The 18694-nt window shown below is 36.6% G+C and overlaps 1 pseudogene; it reads right to left on the bottom strand.

Moving 5' to 3' along the window:
• Nucleotides 1-8509: 8509 nt before the first annotated feature.
• LOC137952630 (uncharacterized) lies at nt 8510-9304 on the bottom strand (annotated as a pseudogene).
• Between the last annotated feature and the right edge of the window lie 9390 nt (nt 9305-18694).

Here is an 18694-nt window from a genome sequence, read left to right as displayed (position 1 = left end):
GTTTAGTGAGGATATCTGCTACTTGCTATTGAGATGAAACATGTTTGAGGGAGATTATTCCTGCATGAAACTTCTCCCGTATAAAGTGACAATCCACCTCAATGTGTTTAGTCCTTTCATGGAAAACTGGATTTGAAGTAATTTGAATGGTTGCTTAGTTATCACAATGTAGACAAGTGGGAGCTCCTTTATAAAATCCTAATTCAGTAAGGAGGGTCCTGATCCATAAGACTTCACTAACTTTGTGGGCCATAGCTCGGTATTTTGCTTCGGCGCTAGATCTTGCAACCACATTTTGCTTCTTACTTTTCCATGTAACCAAGTTCCCTAAAAACAAAGTGTAATATCCAGACGTAGACTTCCTATCATCAGGTGATCCAGCCTAATCAGCATTTAAGAAACTTTCTATGTTGAAGTGCCCATGTTTTTTTATAAAGTAATCCTCTTCTTGGAGCTCCTTGTAGGTATCGTAATATTCTATCCAAGCCTTGCTAGTGGGTAAGTTGTGGTTTGTGCATGAATTGACTCACCACACTTACAACATATGATATGTCTGGTCTAGTAACCGTAAGATAGATCATTTTTCCCACAAGTCTTTGATAATCGCCAATATCAATATTTTCTCCAGTCGTTGCACATAATTTTACATTTGTATCGATAGGTGTGTCAACTGGTCGACACCTCTTCATTCCTATTTCTTTGAGGAGTTCCAAGACATATTTCTGTTGAGGCAATATTATCCCATGTTTGGATTGAAGAACTTTTATGCCCAAAAAATACTTAAGCAGTCCCAGATATTATAGTTTTGAATTCCTGACATATCATACTTCCTATATGCTATGTGCATCATCGCTAGTTAAGATAATGTCATCAACATGTACAGCTAATAATATTTTTCTATTGACGGTATCTTTAAAATATACCGACTGATCTACCGAGCACCGATAAAAACTAAATCGTAGTAGCGCTTGGCTAAATTTATCAAACCAAACCCGAGGGGACTATTTAAGCCCATATAAGGATTTTTGTAACCGGCATACCAACTCCCCCTCAACCACTTAACCTGGTGGTTGAACCATATAAATTTCCTCGTGTTTATCACCATTTAAGAAGGCATTCTTTATATCGAGTTGATATATGGGCCATGATGAGTTAGCAACAAGAGATAAGAGGATACGTACCAAATTTAATTTTGCAACAGGAGATAAGGTCTCCTCATAATCTATCCCATAGCACTGAGTGTATCTTTTAGCAACAAGTCAGGCTTTAAGGCGAGCAACGGACCCATCTGGATTATGTTTAACCGAAAAACCCATTTACAACCGATCATTTTTTTTCTTTTGGGAGCGATGCTAAGTACCAAATTTGATTTTTAGATAAGGTCTTCATTTCCGCATCCATAGCCCCTTCCTTCCTGGATGCTTTAGGGCCTCATTATAGGACTGTGGAATTGAAGTAAAAGAAAGAGATGCAAGAAACTGAGAGCAATCGGCAGACAAACAATGGTGAGACATAAAGTTGGAGATAGGGTGAGAAGTAATATAGGAACGACATTCATTTCTTAAAGCAATAGGCCGAGTATCAAATTCTAGCCCAAGCATAGGGTAGAAAATAGGTACAAGAATGGGTTTATGGACTTGTATCTAAACCCTCCCTCTTATAAATGAATAAAAGTATAATATTATAATTATGTCCTTCACCCTAGTAAGGTGCAGAAGATATGAGAACCATAAACTAATTACATAAATGATATGCTAATTATATCATATCTTCCAACATTCGCCCTCAAGTTGGGAGGTAATGGCAGTGATCCCAGCTTGAAACAAATAACATAGACATAGTAATAAGCTCCTCCATCACGGTGTCCCAAGGATAAGCTTGACAATGGGCATAGACGCTCAAAGGGTAAAAATGGGTTGAAGAACAAATAGGTAGTGTCAATCATTCACAAGATGGCAATAAGAAACCCAAGGGTACCAATAAAAAGTCTCAAAGGACTTCAAAACACCCATATATAAAAAAGGGACCAACCAAAGCAGGGTTGGCCAAAGGGGTAAGAGAGAGTCAAGTAAAGGATGGTAGGAGAAAGGCTGCCAAATAATAAAAAGGTTATGGGAATCAAAGGACGATAAGATGTTGGAGCCACCATGACCTTTATTTTCTTATGAAATTTAAATCTTCATAAGAAAAACCAATGCCAACAACAATCAACAAATAATGAACCCAAGGCAAGTAATCGAGGTGTTCTTCTTCAGAAATAATATCTCAATCAAAGAGACACAATAGCAACAATGTGTTACAATGTGGGACCCACCATGGTTGCACAAGCTGATGGGACCCACCATGGTTACACGAGCTGGTGGGACCCACCATGAGGACGTTAGAAGCCAAGAGGAGTCATCACACAAGTTGGCATGAGTTGGAAGATAAGAATCATGAGTTGGAATGAGTTGGAAGATTTGAAGATCAAGTGGGACAGACAAAGATACCACGAGTTGGTATCCTTATCACATGACCTGGAAGATCAAGTGGGACCGACAAAGATAAACCACGAGCTGACATCTTCAGCCTATGGTAACATCCTTATAGAAGAGTTAGAGTTTGAGTTATGTTAGACTTCTAATTATGTTGACTTATCTAATCATGATAGGCTTATCTTTAAGAATTTAAGTTAGAATATAATTAGGAGAATGAAGTTTAATTGTACATGGACTCTACCACTTTCCTCTACTATAAATAGAAGAGCTTGTACTCAGAATTAAATCATCAAAGTGAAGTAGTTCTCCACTTCTCTCTCGTGTAAAGTTCTCCTTTTACGTAAAGGCTTTCTTCCCTTCCTCTTCTTCTCTTCTCTCTACTCGAGAGCTTTCTTTTTTATTTTTTATTTTTCTCCCTCTCTGACCTTGCTCGAGATGTTAGTAAAGGGATCCTAAATTCAACATGGTATCAGAGCATCAAATGTAGGATCCCCACGTAAAAAATAATGCTCTAAGAAGGCATGATCAAAGCCACTCAAAGAAGGCTCTTTGTGAGGGAAGAACGACGCTCTTGAGAAAAGTTTCTTTATTATTCTTATTATTATTTCATGCTACTAGTTTCCAAGTTTAGAAGATGATTTAGAGATGATTTTGTGAAGATATATGCATCTCGGATTAGTAGAAGTTACCAAAGAAATTTTATCGGTTTGGAAATTTTTTAACTGAGACCAAACTATGATGAGATCGATGCATAAAAAGCTATAATTTTGTGGGAATAAGATTCCCTAGTAAAGAAGATAGATTTTGAGCCTATTATGAGTGGTTATTTAATTGAATTTTAGAAATATGATTACTTAGCTTCTATGCTAAGCCTCTCCATTAACCGAGTTGATTGAAGAATTCTACATGGTTTTTTTATTATTATTTGTCGAAGAATTGTTTAAATTGATTTTCCTATTATGGCTGAAGAAAATATGAGTAACAAAAGTGATATACTCAAAATTACTACTATACCCTTGCAAGAGGTATTAAATTTCATAAGTTGGTCCACATCTGTTAGAAGGTTTCTTATAACAAAGGACCTACTTGGTCACCTCACCAACCGTGGACCACCTGTTGATGAAGAGGATATTTTTTTATAACAAGTGGATAAAAAATGATACTTTGATGATTAGTTGGCTAATCAACAACATGGAAGAACATGTCTCCAACAACGTTATTCATCTTGATATTGCTAAACAAATTTGGGAGACAAAGCTAAGCTGTATTCTAGCTACAACAACTTACATAGGCCATATGATATTCTCCAAAGAATGTTGATAACTAAACAAGGAGAAAATATCCATGAATATTTGGTCCACTTTAGGGGCCTTCTTCAAGAGTGGAAATTAGTTTTGCCTACCACCACGGATGTCTCTGTCCATGATAAGCAAAAAGAAGCATTGGTCACTGCCATTTGCCTTGCAAATATTAAACCATATCTCGAAGTTATTAAAAGTCAACTTCTTAGAGCCTCTGTTGTTCCCGCCTTTGATGATGTATGTGCCACATTACTCCATATTCCATATGCTTCTTCCTCTACTACTGAAGTATCATTCGCTATGTACTCCGGACATAAGGAAACATCATCCCACAACGGCCAAGGTCGTGGCAAAAATTATAGGGGAGGACGAGGAAGAGGTGGAAGGAATGGTTCTGTCAGAACAAATGGCAAGGAATGCACTCAGTGTGGGAGATATGGCCACACTTTAGATACATGCTATTACAGGGTGGAGTGCACCAATTGTGGAAGATATGGCCACTCTGTAGAAACATGTTATAAAGCTAATGGCAAATCAAACTGGATGAAGGCTAATCAAGCCGTGGTAAGTGATACAAAGGTGGACCAGTCAACCACATCAATAGAAAAAAAAACACTTATCGATGATGAGTATGACTTAATCTAGAAAATGAAAACAATGATGAGTTCTTCTCCAAGTTCCTCCTCAACTACTACTGTCACCACTGCTTCAACTATGTTATCTGCCTCCTCTTCATCCTAGATAATTGACTCAGGAGCCTCCGAACATCTCATAGGTAACAAAAATCTATTACACTCAATTTCTCTGTGTCTTTCTAATAAATTTGTTACCATATCTGACGATTCTCAAAATAAAGTTCTAGGTAAAGGATCCACTTCTGTTACACCATCACTTCCACTCACAGATATCCTTTTTTGTTCCTACTTTTCCCTTGAATCTTGTATCTGTTAGTCAACTCACCAAACATTTTAATTGCTCTATCACTTTCTCACCCACTTCTTGTGTGATTTAGGATCATATAATGAGGTAGGTGATTGGTGGAGGCCGTGAAAAAGGGGGCTCTACTATCTGGATGTGTCTAAAATAAATATTGTTTCAACTAGTGAAACTGAGAAAAGGCTATGGCACAACCGGTTGGGTCATCCATCCGCACAATCTCTTCATCATATTTTTCCTACTCTCAAAGCAAGGTCAGAATTAAATTGTGAAGTCTGTCAACTATGTAAACACCAGAGGACTACATTTTCACCTCGTCCAGAAGTTAAAAGTGTTACTCCTTTTCCCTTAATCCATATAGATGTATGGGGACCCTTGAGCATCTCAAATATTTCCCAAGTCAAGTACTTTATGACATTTATTGATGACATCACTCGTACCACTTGATTAATTCTTTTTAAAGAACGTTCTGAAATACCATTGATTTTTAAATCATTTCATGTTATGGTTCTCACACAGTTTGGTCAGAAAATAAAAGTACTTCTGTCTGATCATGCAAAAAAATATACTTCTAGAGACCTTGACTCCTTTTGTCAAGAGAATGAAAAAATCCATTGTTGAATTTAGGATCCCTTTTCCAATATTCTGAGCAAGAGAAGAGAGGAAGAAGAAGAAGAAAATTGGAAGAAAGCTCTCCGGTAGAGAGAAGAGAAGAAGAGAAAAAATGTGTGCGCCAAGCAAAGTGAGAGAGATTTACTCAAGAAGGAATTGTAGAACTTTGATTAATTCTGAATTACAACACCTCTATTTATAGTAGAGGAAGTAATAGAGTTCTTATATGATTATCCTTTAAATCTCCTAATTACATTCCAACTCTAACTCTCTATGATAAGTTTATCATGAAAAGATAACACAATCTACTAGAAGTCTAATATAAGTTGAACTATAACTCTTCTTCAATAACGTGGACATAAGAGAGAATGCTAGCTCGTGGTTTTATCTTTGTGGGTTCCACATGATCTTCCAGCTCGTGGTATCTTTGTAGCTCCCACTTGATCTTTAAGTCTTGTAAATCATTTCACCTTGTGCTTCTTATCTCTTAACACATGCTAGCTTGGATGAGGACTCTTCTTGGCATCCTACATCGACATGGTGGGTCCCACCAGCTCGTGCACCATGGTGAGTCCCACATTGTAACACTCCCCTTCAAGTTGGGGTGAAAAAACATCGTAGATGCCCAACTTGCTGCAGATAGTAGACATAATCTTGTGAGTGACCAGCTTGGAGAGAATATCTACAACTTGACTTTGTGACAATATATGCTTTAGAGATAAAAGGCCCGCTTGGAAGTTTTTTTGTATAAAATGGCACTCCACTTCAATATGTTTTATTTTTTCATGGAATTCTGGATTTGATGTAATGGGTATTGTTGCTTGATTATCACAATATAGATCCCTCAGAGCTACTTTGTAGAATCTCAATTCATTGAGAAGAGATCCTACTCATAGGAGTTCACTAACAATGTGTACCATGGCTCTGTATTCTGCTTCAGCACTAGACCGTGCTACTACATTTTGGTTCTTACTTCTCTATGTAACCAAATTCCCTCCAACCATCGTACAAAATCCCGACGTAGATTTCCTGTCATCTGAGGATCCAACCCAGTATGCATCTAAGATTCCTTCGATGTTGAAGTAACCATGATTTTTATAGAGAAGCCCTCTTCCTGGAGCTCCTTTCAGATATCTATTATGGTATCAGATCTGACACATGGATTCGTAGGGAGGAAGAAGAGAAAGACAAAAAGCAAGCCAAAGGGAAGCTTCAAAACCCTAGGTTCTTTGAGGAGAACGCACACCCCTAAGATCGTTGAGGAGAACTCAAAACCCTTATTTACACTAAATCAATGCTTATCTTTCTCATTACTCTTACCCCTTAAATAGGGTTCACCCTTACAAGGTTTAAGATAAAATATTACAAAAATACCCCTACAAATAAAATATTCCAATATACCCTTGATGCCTATTAATTCTTTAAGCGAAATAAATAAAGTAAATTAAAGAAAAAAATTAAAATAATAATTTTATTGTGTGCATAACATTACACCCCCTAGAAGAAAGAGTTTGTTGATAAGCTCAAAGGTGGGGTCTACTTGCCCGTGTTGACGTCTCCATCCATTCTCAAGTATCAACCGCGGTATCTGTGTTAGCCCTCTGGCCTACAAAACTTGAGCATCCAAGCAGAGAAGCAATTTTTTTTTTACACTGCCTCCATCACTTGTTGTAGCATACCCCAATAAGGATAAGCAACCGAACAACAAGTTGAATGATCACCTTGAATGATCACTTGCGACAAACTGGTAACTTCTGCTTCGACATTAACAGCCTTTGTGGGATCTGCCCCAACGGTTGCCTCATTGGCAAAATGCAGCATGTCCCCGATAACCTTAGTCTTTGGACCTAGTCCATGTTCAGCAAATTGCCCAACATACTCGACGAAAGTATCATGGCTGTAAGCACTAAGCATGATATCAAGATATCATCATGGTCTACTACTTTGTCAAGATCCACCAATTCAAGGTTACACCTTTGGTGAAACTTCTCATCCATATCAAGAACATATGCAACACCCCCACTCATCCTTGCAGCAAAGTTTCTTCCAATTTTCCCAAGTACTACTACAGTTCCACCTAGCATGTACTCACAACCATGATCTCCAACCCCTTCAACCACAACTTTCACCCCTGAGTTACACACACAAAACCTCTCAGTAATAGTTCCATTAAAATACGCATCCCTTCCAGTTGCTCCATAGAGAGCAACATTACCAATGACTACATTTTCCTTTGGATCAAACTAACTTTTTTTGGGAGGATACACCACAATCTTCCCCCTAGATAATCCCTTGCCTACATAGTCATTGTTGTCCCCATCTAGTTCAAGAGCGATCCCTGGACAGAGGAATGCACCAAGGCTTTTTGTAGCACTTCATGTCAACTTCACATGGATGGTATCTTTAGGTAGCTCATTCATGTGGGATCTCTTCGTCACTTCATGAGTTAGCATTGTGCCAATAGCACGATTCACATTACGAATAGGCCTATCTATGTAGACTGGCAGACCACTTTCCAAGGCAGGTGTGCATGAAGCTATCAATTTTTTATCCAATGCCATGTCCAATCCATGATCCTGTCTCTGTACACAATCTTGAGCTGCATCAAGTCGAACACTGGCAACATCTGCATCTTGTAGGAGCCGTTCTTTACATACAACATCTATCAAAATTGCATAAGTAGCAATAGAGGGACGAACATTAATTTTCTCTAATGAATCAACTATCCTAAATGCTTGCACCAGACATCCCGTATGGCACAAACCATTATGCACTGCATTACAAGTAAGTAGATTGGGATGGACAGCCTTGGCTCTCATCTTCTCACAAAGAACCAAAGCCTCTTTAAGACAACCTTCTTGACAGAACCCATCAACCATAACAGTAATAAAAAGCATCCCCCCTATCATATTGTGTACAATTTCAGAAAACCCAAACTGCTAAGGAGTAAATTCAGTATTCCCCCTGTCTTCCAGGCATCTCATCATACCACTGCCCGTACTCTTCCAATTTTATTATCAGCTCTGAATTAGCTCCAACCTGACTATCTACTGGAGCCCATTTCTGCACTGTAATAGCAGCAACACAAAATAATTTGTGGAAGAATCCAATTGTTGAAAAACTAGCAGCTTCCTCCTGTCTCCTTTCCTTCCCAACCCAATTTGCATTCATATTAATCACCTGCTATTTTGCCATTTCCTCAAAGACACTCAGTACTTCCCCGACATTCATGTTTTTGCAGAATCCGACTATCATGGCATTCCAAACACCCACATTTTGATCGGGCATTTCAGAAAATGTTTGGAAGTCGATTATGGTAATGTACTCATTGATCCCTTTCTAGGTACCGCCATCACGAAGAAAGTGCTTCGCACAGGCAGCAACCTTCTTTTCTCCAACAACATAAGGAGCACCCAGTCGTCCTCCTTGAACGATTTCTCCTTGTAAACCAAAGAAGATCTCTGTCATCTCCTCGACAATCTTTGGATCCTCGTTGTAACTCTCGTAGCAACGGCCCCATCTGGGGTCTCTGCAAACTGCAATACATGGAACCAAATCGTACAAAATCCCAATTCCCTTGACTTCCAAAACTGCTGATTCTCCAATCATTTTCAAAAGTCGAGGATCCCTGTTTGCTTCCAGTTCAACATTATGAGGTAATAAGGTGGTTGTATAGACATTGTTGTGGTCATGAACAACATCAATTCCATAATTCATTGGAATCCAAAGACGGCTAGAGAGTGATCCATATTGGAAAGCGTTCACCATATCAATCCACTGCTAGGAAGAGGCACATGGAGCAGGAACACTACCTCCACCCCTCAATACACTGTCAATGAAGAACATGCTCATGACTTCTGGGAAGAGCACAGATCGATCAGCTTGTGTCATCTGACCGATCTTTTCAGATAGAGGCATTCTTCCGATAAGATCTTTAACTCTGGTATTTAATGGTAGAATGGCATCTTTATACTTCATATAACCTTGTTCATCATCTCTGAATGCTCTCCACAAACACTACAATACTGTTATCCAGAATAGGAGATTGGAATTTGTTGAATTTAGGATCCCTTTTCCATAATCACGAACAAGAGAAAGAAGAAAGAAAACCGAGAAAAGGGGAGGAAAGCTCTCGGTAGAGAAGAGAAAAGAAAAAGGAGAAGAGTGGGCCGCGTCAAGTAAGGAGAGGGAGAGAGAGAACCAACCCGAGATTGAATATGTGACTTGATTAATTTCTACTTACAAGACCTCTCTTTATAGTAGAGGAGGAAGTAGAGTCCTTATACAACTTATCATTCAATCCTAATTACATTCCAACTCTAACTCTTCATTATAAGAAAGTCTATTTAAACTAAACATGTAGAACACCAACTTGAGTAGAACTAGGAGTCCTTTATTATTCATGTGAGGGGAATGGATAAGTCAGCTTGTAGCCTTATCCTTGTGGGCCCTTCATGATCTCCCAGCGCACCTTGATAAGATTGCCAGCTCGTGAGATCTTTGTGGGTCCCACTTGATCTTCAAGTCTTCTAAATCAATTCAGCTTGTGCTTCTTGCTTCCTTAACTCGTGCTTTCATTGGGAGAGGACTCTTCTTGGTGTCCCACATCTTCTAGGACTCTTTTTGATGACCTACGTCCTTATGGTGGGTCACACCAGCTCAAGCACCATGGTGGGTCCCACATTGTCACAGAATTCTCCATGCATGAAACAAACACACTGTTGTTGTGTGCATCAACAACATTATAATTCATCCTAGAAAAATTGATATAATTCCTCCACAAGAAAAATTTCAGCACATCGTTGTCAATTTAATTACCCAAAAGAATTCTATCTTCATTTTTTCAGAACCAAGAAATGAAAAATTTGACTTACTATCCTGTGAATCTCCTATCTCAGCCAACCAACAAAGAATCTCCTCATACTTCGGTAGCACCCTGGCAACCACGAGCTCATTATGTTACTAACGTCACCTTCAAATATCTAGCTTGGTTACTTGATAGTGGAGCATCTCACTATGTCACAACAGATTTGAGCAACTTATCTCCTCATGTACCCTTTACTGGTTCTGATGATGTTGTGGTTAGCAATGACATTGGTCTCTCCATCAACCACGCCGATTCTATATCTCTTCCAACTCCCACTATTACCTTTATTTTGAATGATGTCCTTTGCGTACCAACCATGCAAAAGAACTTAATTTCTATCTCACAATTTTGAATTACTAATAATGCTTATGTTGAATTATCACCATCTTTCTTTCATGTGAAAGATCTTTGCATTGGGGCAATTTGTATGATGGGGCAACACCAGAGATGGAGTGTATGAATGACTGGTAGTAAATTTGTCTTCTCCAATTCTTCCTTTCTCTCAAGTCAAAATCACATCATCCAATTGGCAACATCGATTAGGTCATCCAGCTCTTCCCATTCTTAAACACATTCTTTCTAGTTATCATTTAAAATTTGCTACTTCTATGCCAATAGAGTTTTCATGTAATGCATGTATTTGCAATAAAAGTCATAGGATGTCTTTCTGTACTTCATCTCTTACCTCTACATAACTACTTGAAATTATTTTTTATGATGTATGGACTTCTCCTATTTTGGCACAAGATGGTTTCAAATATTATTTCATTTTTGTTGATTACTTTACCAAATATATGGTTTTACCCACCTTAACAAAAATTTGATGTTTAGCACTGTTTCAAGCCATTGTGAAAAATTACTTCAAAAGATAAATTATCACACTATTCAGACAATGGGGGAGAATATACGGGCCTCAAAGATTACCTTTCTTTAAAAGGCATCTCTCACCAAACCACTCCACCCCCATACACCTAAACACAATGGCTATTCAGAAAGGCGACATTGTCATATTGTTGAAACTACTCTCACCTTACTTTTTCATGCCTCCCTTCCAATTACCTTTTTGCCCCATGTCTTTGCCATTGTTGTCTACTCAATAAATAAGATGCCAACCACTACACTCAATCTATCATCTCCTTATGAATTAATTTTCCACAAAACGCCGAATTATTCTAAAATAAAGATTTTTGGCTATTTATGTTATCCTTGGCTTCGTCCATATACATCTCACAAACTTGATCAACATTCTAAGCCATGAGTATTTATTGGATACTCGTTATCTAAAAGTGCTTACTTGTGTTTTGAACCATCTACTTTGAAAATATTTGTTTCTCGTCATGTCAAGTTTGTATAGTCAGTCTTCCTGTACATCTCCCTTAATTTTCACCTACCTCATCCCACCTCCAGCACCTTAGATACTTTATTTCCCCTTATGCTTACTATTTCATCAACTTTGTCACCACAACTAATTTCTAACACTTCACCTCAAGGATACCCCCAAGAAATGCCTCTTTTTGATGATAATTCACAAACTTCTAAGATACCAGCACATCGAACAGAAACTGAGCAACAACCATGACCCATCCAACCATCACCATATGTTATCCATCCATCCATCGAAACACAATCTCCCACCCAAAAACTCACCCAACATCACATGACCACTTGAACCAAAAAAAATATCCTTAAACCACACACCAAACATCCCAACCCGACTTTGGACCTTCTTCCATGACTCAAACTCTCAAAGATCATAATTAGCGTTGAACTATGTCTAAAGAATATGATGTTCTTGCTCGTAATGGGACGTGGGAGCTAGTTACTCCTAATGGTATCACTAATCTTGTTGGTTGTAAATGGATTTTTCGAATAAAAAAGCACTCTAAAGGGTCGATTGGTAGATTTAAAGCTCATCTTGTGGCCAAAGTATTTCGTTAACAACAAAGTGTGGATTACCATGAGACTTTTAGCCTGGTTGTGGCGCCGTCCACCATGAGACTTGTACTTAGTATTGCAGTTAGCAATGGTTGGTCCCTTCGTCAAGTCGATATCAACAATGCCTTTCTTCAAGGCGTTCTCAGAAAATGTTTATATGGCACAACCTTCGGGCTTTGTTGATTCAAATCATCCAACTTATGTTTGTAGACTTCATAAAGCTATCTATGGTCTCAAACAGTCTCCACGGGCTAGGTTTCATGAACTGCATAAATTTCTTGTGGGCTCAGGTTTCAAGATATCCCACTTTGATACTTTCCTATTTATTCTCAATACTGGTAAGCATGTTCTATTTCTATTGGTATATGTCAATGATATTATTATTACTGGTAATATTGATGATTTATTTCTCAAGTTGTTGATTGCTTCACCCAACATTTCGCTCTGAAAGATCTTGGCTGTCTTTCTTACTTCCTTGGAGTTGAGGCTGCTCTGCATCGCAATGACATATTGCAAATACGTCCAAGACCTTCTCAAAATGACTCATATGGAAGATGCTAAACCTATTCTCACCCTATAGCCAAATGATGAACTCTTCATCACTCACCATGACCTCATGCTCTCCTCTTTCTGATCCATCTCAGTTTCATGAAGTAGTTGGCAACCTTCAACATCTCTCTCTCACTCAGCCTGATATTTCCTTTGATATCAATAAGATGTCCCAGATTATGCATCAATCGTCTGGCGAGCATTGGGTACTTGTTAAACAAATTTTACGGTATTTATGTGGCACATTGGATAAATGGCTTCTTCTACATCGTAAGTATCCTATATCTCTTCATAGGTTCTCGGATTCCAATTAGGCTGGAAATAAAGATGATTACTCTTCCATTAGTGCCAACATTATCAATCGTAAGCGTAATCTCACTTCCTAGAGTTCAAATAAACAACACATTGTTTCTCGTTTATCTACTGAGGCTGAGTATCAATCAATTGTTGCTACTGCTGTTGAACTTCGGTGGGAGTGCTCTCTACTTACTGAACTTAGTCTCCTGATGTCTATTGTGATAATATTGGTGTCACTCAGTTAAACTCCAATCATGTATTTCACTTCATAATGAAACATGTAGCAGTTGATTATCACTTCATCAGTAATCATGTTCAATCTGGTCTACTTCATGTTGCTTCTGCTAACCAACTTGTTGATCTCCTTACCAACCCATTGCCACATTCACAGTTTTAGTTGCTAAGAGATAAGATTGGCGTATCTAACCGTAGCCTATCTTGAAGGGGCACAAAAAACATAATATTTTGACTCTATAAAAATTAATCAACTAATCAGTTGAATCGTCCATAAGAATAGAACTCCACTGACTCCTCTAAATCACCCTTCTGTTTAGGTGATTCTTGTTGTAAAATTGTATATAAATACTACTCTAAATCAATACAAAATCATGGCTCGGTTCAATCAATAACAATCTATTATAATTTGATTGGTTGCTGCGCTCCTGGCCTATCTTTCATGACGCTCTGTTTTCTAAATTCAGTCTATGTAAGCCTCCTCTCTCCATCCTAAAACAATTCTCTCTCTAAGTATTCCCATTATAAGAAAAATAATTTTTCTTGTAGCAAAATTTCACTTAAAAAATCATATTTTTGCTACCAAAACAATGTTGACGGATTTTTTTCACTAAAAAAAATTAGCTAGAAATAACCATTAAAATATATTATCAGCAAAAAATAAATTTCATCAAAAGTAACAAAGCAGTTTTCAGCTAGAAATTAATTCTTGATGAAATAAATTTTCCAATTATTATTTTAATTATTTTACATTATTTATCAAATTAATTCTTAGTTAAATTATTTTGTCCATTATTTTGTCAATAACTGTTTTAATTATATTTAAAAATAGTACTTGGTGAAATTATTTCTTTAAGATTATTTTTAAGTACTTTAAAATTAATTATCTATAAAAAATCTCCAAAAAGATTATTTTATAGATATTTCTTAAATTTTTATTATCTTTCTATTTTTTATCTACCAATTTAGAAATTAATAAAATAAAATATAAAAAATAAAAATTATAAAAATGAATTCGAACTTATTTATATTGTTGAATATAAAAATATATGTTTTCAAAAAATAATATAAAAAATTTAAACTTTTAAATTAAAAATATGTTGTAAATATAAACATATATATATCAAAATAATATAAATACATATAAAAAGCATGTTATGATGAAGGGCGAAGGTGCAAGGAGCTAGAGTTGTTTTGGTGTTGTGAAGATGATGCCACGAGAAGCCAACAAACCCATCATTTGAGTCATTTGGGCCTCAAACCTACTCAGAATAGTTTATTACTCTACTACATATTGTGTCTGAGATGCTAATTGTTGTGACTACTATGCTAACTATTATGGCTATTGTGAACTACCTCCCTTGTCCATGCAAGCCCCTCATTCATCTTCTCTGAGTCAGCTGTTGGGGCTGCTCTTGAACTCCGATTTGTAGGAAGGGGGCACACCAAAGACCCTTTCCTTTCTGATAAGCAACCCAAATACTCATCACTTAATCAAGTATAGCACTATAGTCAGGCTCTACATCTGTAACTTTGGCCTCATGGACTAAACCGTCCATCTATTTTTGTTAAAGTTTTATATAGTAATTATTATTTTATTTAAATTTATTTTAAAAATAAAAAAATAAAAATACATAATAGTAACATAGGCAACTCTAGTCTCCTCATATGCCCATCCACTAGCCTATCTAGAGTGGGTGATCTTAAATAAATCAACTTTGTTGGCCTCACCCTACAAACATAACGTAAAATTAAGTTAGATACCTAAACCTTGTAAGGAAAAAAATGTCAATAATATTTTAGATGTCGTCTCATGATGTGCATGAACAAATGACTTTGACCACATCCATGCTGGATTTTTTGTTTCTAAGTATCTAGAGTTATTCTTAGATCTCCGCTACATTTAGGAGAAAACAAAAAACATAACTCATACAAATTTACAAAAAATTACTAGTGCTATAAATACAAAAAATAAATAAAATATTTGATAACTATCATAATTGAAGACTTTTTGGCATATCCAATCTCAATCATATAAGGAACACTCTAGAAATTGATGTTGGATTGCCTCTTCCAAATCTTGAAATTGTTAGAACCACTTGTGTAGTTTAGATCGCTAATCTCTGGACACATGACCCCAAGTCAATTTATAGATGCGTCTAAAAGACTCATCATTAGTACATCAGATGAACAGAACAACACGGGATTAATTACGTATGACACTATATATTAAACAAAGTATAAGTAATTGATGAGGTAACATAAATAAAGTGATGTTACTTAGATCATGTCAAACATGTTGGAAAAATCTTCATCCTTGTAAGACTTAAATTTCATCACCCCCTTTCGTGCATGTTTCCTAAGAAGTGCACCGATGAAGTTGGTGAACTCGCTACATTGTAAATGGCATCTGTGCTTGATGGAGCAGTGGTCTCTATCGACAGAGTGTTGACACCCATGTTGATTTCGATGACAAAAAAACGTAAGTAATCTAACATTAGCAATTCTAGTATTTCAAATACAATTCTTTAATAGACACACAAATCAAGGTCTACACAAAGAACCGACAAAAGTTTTTCAAAGACCTCAAACTACACTACCATGTTGAAGTCATCTTTAAGAAGCACCCTCAGAAATAAGAAGCAAAGAATTGAAGACTAGATTTTAGGAAGTCTTGGAAAATCACAAAAACTCAGTCTATGTAATAGAGCAATACTAAATCTTCAAACTTGAGGTACAATGGAAGTTTTTTGGAGCCTTAGGTCAAAATTGCATAGTCTACATACATATATTTTAAACATATTAAAATCAGTGACAATCAATTTCAATCATGCTTTGAAAACACATTTAGAGATTTAACACTAGATTGATCAATCAACATCTGCCTTTGATTGATCAACCAGGATGTACACAGGCCAAAAATATAAACCATAATCAATCAATCAAGGCTGATTAATCGATCAACCAAAACATGGCCAAACAGAGTTATAAAGCATGATCGACAATTCCCTATGGACTGATCAATCAATGATATCCAGGCAATGTAAAATTATGAAGAATGATAGATCAACCACTTGACATTGATCGATCATACAGAAGTTTGCCAACCAGGGACATATAACATAATAGATCATAGGAAAACCATTGATTGATCATACTTACAATGCACTACCAATAGGAATTTTGATTGATTGATCATTCATTAGACAATGATCGTTCAACTTAACTTGTCAGATTCAATGAAAGAATATTGATCGATCATACTATCGAACAAAAAGCCATTTTCTAAAACAATATAGTCATTGCAATCGATTGATTGATCAATACCTTACACTAATCAATCATTGTAAAGTCACCTTTTAACAAATAGGAAAATAACTGCTAAGTTGGCGTATTGACCAATACCCCCACCAAATATTCTTTTGAGATGTTAATGAACATTTATTGACAAATCTACAACATTCAAATTTTTCGATCTTGCAAATCCACTCATAAGTTCATTTTTGAAAAAGAAAAAGTATTCTTTGCAAATCCTATACACTCTTCTCAAAACCTACTCCTTGAATTCATTTTGTCAAGCTCCAAAATCATCCACATTGTGCATCAAAGTTGGAGGCTTGGACATTTGAAGGGAGAAGGATGTCTCTCCAAGTCTATAAAGGGTGTAAGCTTTTCTTTACTTTTGTATTTTCATTCTTTGCTTGATAGGTTCATCTAGAACCTTTTGAATTTTGATAGAAAGGTTTGCTAGAATTAGAATGTAGCTAATCTCAAGGGAGATTAATTTGTAATCGCATATTTGAGTATCATGTGTCTTAAAAGATAGCCAAAATCTCTTTTATGTAAAATTCCAAGTAATAGAGCTAAGATTAGTGAAATTTCCCAAGCACGGGTTTTTGGGCGGTGAATAACAATAGGAAAACATCGCTAACAAAAATATTTGGTGTTATTGTGGTGATTGATTGATTTTTTTTCATTGCTTACCACCACCCCACCACCCTCCTTGTTCCTAATGGCCTTCACAATGGCTAAACCCCTATAGGGGTCAGGCCCTTGACTTTGCGAGCATTGTAGTGTAGATAGCCAGGATGTGAAGCTACAATGAAGAAGTATTTATAACAATATACAACCATTAATTTATACAAATAAGATAAAAAAAACTTACTCTAATTAACAAAGTGGATGTTACAAAAGCAACCACTACTTGAGAGACGTGCACCATAAGGGCTCTCAACACTACTATCATGGCTAAGGTGGGATACATGTCTCCGCCTATGAATGATGGGGTAAATTTGGCTCCAACAGCCATGACTCAGGCTGTTGTTAGTGGAGTTGCTATAGAGACTGATCTAATGGCTAAGATTGAAGGTATGACCGTCTAGATAATATGCTGGTAGATCACACAATTAATGAATTTAATTAGATTGAGCATTATATAAAACCAAAACACAAATGGCCTAAATTTCCTATTATTAAGATTAATTATTGTAATTTTACATGTACATCTAATATAGGTCATCCTCGAATTAATCCTCATCATGTTTGCTTTCTTCTTCTTCTTTGTCATCTTCTTCTTTGGCTTCATCTTCCTCTTCATCCTCTTCATCCTCTTTGCCTTCTTCTTCTTCCAGGTCCTCCTCTTCTTCCAAATCGCAGTTTTCCTGCCACGGATCATCTTCCTCAACAACAAAATTATTACTTAGTTGTTCTACTAGCACTCGAGTGGTTGCCCCCCCAAAAATAGCATTGATGTAAGCATAAGGGAAATAATAGTCTTGATAAACACTACTTCTTAATCATCTAGTTGGACACTATGAAGCCATCCAAAAGACAAGTTCTACGAGTGAGCTTATTTTTCCTCAATGGTGGTATTTTCTTGCTCCGAAACATCACACTCATTTGGATTTACCACCATTTATACGGCATGCCATAGACCACCATGTTTAAGATCATAATTTTAAAACGCTATTCCACTTGACATGTCAATACACAAGGGTCATCGATGCACCATGTGCGAGACATCTTGATGTTGGTGAACTACACATCTACCTTGATGACATCCTTTGTTGCATATATCAAAATATTTACATTTCAACATATAAACAAAATTATTGTACAAGTAAATCAACTCTATTATCATAGTCACCATCTCATAATAGTTAAAACCATTACCTTTATAATACCCCTTGACCACAACATCGTTGTTTTGAGTTCATCGGTGTGCTCCAAAACATGTTGTTTATGATGTAATTTGAGAAAGTATGATGACCAATGCGGCCAAAACTCAGGCTATAAATATCACTGTGTCTATTAAGATATCCTTGAAATTTAATGTTTTAACTTGTGTTGGAAAACAAAAATAATAGGAAGGGATCACAATAATCACATACAACAAAACTATCTTTTATATTTTATATCTTAGGATCAGTATACAACTAACCTTATATTTTAACCATTCAACAAATAGTGCCTTGTATCTTCTGTCC

This window comes from Aristolochia californica, unplaced genomic scaffold, assembly GCF_029961685.1.
Source record: "Aristolochia californica isolate CCGP_79_NKW_82.1479 unplaced genomic scaffold, dmAriCali1.0.hap1 SCAF_16, whole genome shotgun sequence".
Lineage (NCBI taxonomy): Eukaryota > Viridiplantae > Streptophyta > Magnoliopsida > Piperales > Aristolochiaceae > Aristolochia > Aristolochia californica.
This window is presented reverse-complemented; position numbering and strand designations above follow the sequence as displayed.